This window comes from Dasypus novemcinctus, chromosome 7 (assembly GCF_030445035.2).
Source record: "Dasypus novemcinctus isolate mDasNov1 chromosome 7, mDasNov1.1.hap2, whole genome shotgun sequence".
Taxonomy (NCBI): domain Eukaryota; kingdom Metazoa; phylum Chordata; class Mammalia; order Cingulata; family Dasypodidae; genus Dasypus; species Dasypus novemcinctus.
This window is the reverse complement of record NC_080679.1, coordinates 77,086,405-77,089,887: the sequence shown is the minus strand read 5'-3', so window position 1 is coordinate 77,089,887 and position 3,483 is coordinate 77,086,405.

Genomic DNA, 3,483 nt, shown 5'->3' with positions numbered 1-3,483 from the left:
GTTTGTTTTTCTGAAAAGGTCTTAATCTCTTCCTCATTTTTTCTCTATGTATTTACTTTTTATTGAATTTGTTAATGTTTTAGAATCCCTGCACTGCCAACACCATGCCTGAGAATTCACAGAAAGAAATGGTACAATGGACAGCCTCATCTACCCATCATACAATATATTAAAACTTGATTGATGTGCATTTTGATAATTTCACAATCTTTTAAAAAGTTTTAACTAGAGCTGGAATTTTAAATCTATTATAGGTTTTCAGATTTCTAGTACAGTATGCCATTAAATAATATTTTCACACATTCATCTAAGCTCATTCCTCAAGAACATAATGCCCAACAAGATTTTGCTGGAAAAGATGCATACCTTTCAGAGAAAGTATGTGGCTCAATGCCCAAGAGACAATTTAAGGTTTTTGGTTCCCAAACGAAGTCTTCAGTATAACCAGGCCCTTGTGTCTCTTTTAATCATACAACCTCTCCTTGCCCAAATAGATCAGAAGGCAGTCATCCTTCCTGCCGTCTCAAATAGTACCAACATTATTGCCCAGAAGTGGTTGGCAGGTCCCTTCAGAAGTCACTGTAACCCTCCTAGAGTCCAATCCCTGCAATGACACTTTCATTAAGACTGAACTCCTACAGGAAAATGCTCCCACAACAGGATGGTTTTATTCACCCATTTGCTTTGCTCTTTCCAGTAGAAAGTCTGCAACTCCTGCATTTGGCAAAGGGATTTATTATAGAGACACCTGGACTCTGCATCAAGTGGTCACATACCATTGCATATATTTCTATTGAACCAAGAGACAAAACTAGGAAATTACCAGAATATCTCATTAGATGGAAAGAAACTTTCCAGTAACTCTAGGTAGCTTCCTAAAGTCCCTTTAAAGGACTAAAACTTACTGGATCATTTAAGCTGTAATTATTAAAAACACACGTGCTACATCACCTGTCTTTTGCCCCAGACTCTCCAAATGAACAACATAAAGATACACCAAAGGACTGATAATAGAGCTTGAAACCATCACTGCAGCTATAGAACATCTAATACCTTTAAAATGTGGGCTCAAGTATGATATCCAGAATTCTTGTCAAAGATCTCACAAGTCCTTGGAACTTAAAAGGGTTTTAGGCAAGGTTCTGCTCATGCTGCTCTGAACTTTTGAGAAGAGGTTAGTGAATCCTTTAGCATGAGCAGAAAGCGGCTAGATATGGTCTCCACTGCCATTTACTGCACAATTTAGACCTGATTAGAGACTTAAGCAGCACCTGAAGTAGAGGCCCCTGTCCTTTACATCAAAGGCTATTTGGTTCCATTCTAGGGGTTGGCAAATTCATGAGGCATTTCATAATCCTAATGCATATTTCAGATTACTAAACCAAGCAATATGTTCTGTCAAGGAATTAATTCCAAGTCAAACTAAAAAAAGGATTTATTGTGGAACACGGAAAAAGCACTACTCAAAAAATTACTAAAAGAAATAACATTATTCCCTTCCCTAGCCCACTTGGTGGATCTAAGCTTGGTTTAATCTAACTTGTGGTTATCTCAGAGTACAACTAAAGGCTTAAATTATAAATCACAGCCCTAAACAAATGACCTGAACACATCAGTTCTTTAGAGAGGCATGTTCCAGGAAGTCTAATACAGCCACAGCCTACTACAAAGAGTGTTCCTTAAGGGCAGGGCACCAGGTTAATTAAGGTCACTTAAATCTTCATCTTCTACAGCAGATCGGAATCTGAATGGCTGACTTTCTGCAGGATTTCTCATAGGAATCCAGTAGAGCTGGTTTCAAGTTTCCTGTGACATTTAATAGCTGTAAACTTCTTATCCAGTGTGACCCACAAAATCATTTTGTTTGAAATGACCTCCGGCTGCAATTGTTTTTTGTTTTTGTATTTTCGCACTTAGGAAAGACACTGCTCAATTTAGTTTATACATTTTATATAACAATGAAAATTCCCCTACATCCAATATATGTTAAGAGCAGTTGATGGTTCAAACTTCCACAGTGCAATAAGGCCAATTGCTTATATTGAGGTCTCCCTTATTTTTAAAAGACAGTTTGCCAGATATAGAATTCTTGGTGGGCAATTTTTTGTCTCCAGCACTTTAAATGTATTATACTACTGCTTTCTTGCCTCTATGGTTTCTGATGAGAAATTGGTACCTAATCTCATTAAGACTCCTTTGTATGTGACATATTACTTCTCTCTTGCAGTCTTCAGAATTCTTTCCTTATTTTTTGCATTTGACAGTTTGATCATAATAGGCCATGGCATGTGTCTTTTTGGGTTTATCCTGTTTGGAGGTTGTTGAGTTTCTTGGATATGTATATTCATGTCTTCTGTTAAATTTGGGAAGTTTTTACCCTTTATTTATTTGAAATTCTCTCTCCTCTTTCTCTTTTCTTCTCTGTGCGGGACTCCCACAATGTATACACTTGATACACTTGATAACATCCTACAGGTTCCTCAGGCTCTGCTCACTTTCCTTCATTCTTTCTTCTTTCTACCCCTCGGACTAAAAGACTTCCATTGACCTATCATCAAACCCTCTGATTCTTCTGCCTGCTCCAACGTGTTGTTGAACCCCTTTAGGGAATTTTAAATTTCTGTTGTTGTGGTCTTCAGTTCTGTTTGGTTACGTTTCATAATTTCCAGCTCTCTATTGACATTCTTCTGTGTTTGTCTTTGCTTTCCTTCAGCTCTTTGAGCATATTTAGGATCATTTTTTTAAAAGTCTGTCTGCTATGTCCCAGGTCTGGTCCTCCTCACTGATGATTTCTAATGCTTTAATGTTCTCATTTCCCCGGGCCATCATTTACTGGGTTTTTTGTTTGTTTATGTTTCGTAACCTTTGGTTGAAACTTGGACATTTTGGTATTTTAATGTGTTATCACTAGGATTTAAACTCTGGGGCACCTGTTCCTTAAGCTTGTATCCAGTTAGTGTTGACAGAGCTCTCCTTGAATGTCTGAAGCTAACAGAGAATGAGAGGGAGAGAGAGAGAGAGAGAGATTGAGAGAGAGAACCTTTCCCACTCTTTGCAAATTCTCTTGTGCAAATGCTCTCCTTCAGGGCTTATCCATACCATGTGTTTAGAGAATAGCTCCAGGCCAAAGCTTAGGGGCCTCCTAGGTCCTTCCTTCGTGTGTCTCTTGTCTTGGGACTGTACACACAGCCCTAGAAACGCTCCCCTCACCCCACGCAGGTTTGCATGGTTTGAATGTTCCCACTTCCCTAGGAAACCGTTTCCTCATGACCCCAGCCACGGAACTGTGTGTTCTACAAGCTGCAATCCCTTGCCCCAGGCAGCACAACTTGACTGTTCTTTCACAGAGAGATGTAGGAGAGCTCTGTGAATTGACTTGCACATGCAGGGTAAATTTTGGGATAGTGAGTCCTCAGACAAGCACTAGACAGATTGAGCCAGACAAACATACTCCAGTATGTACTCTGCTCCCTATGGAACTGG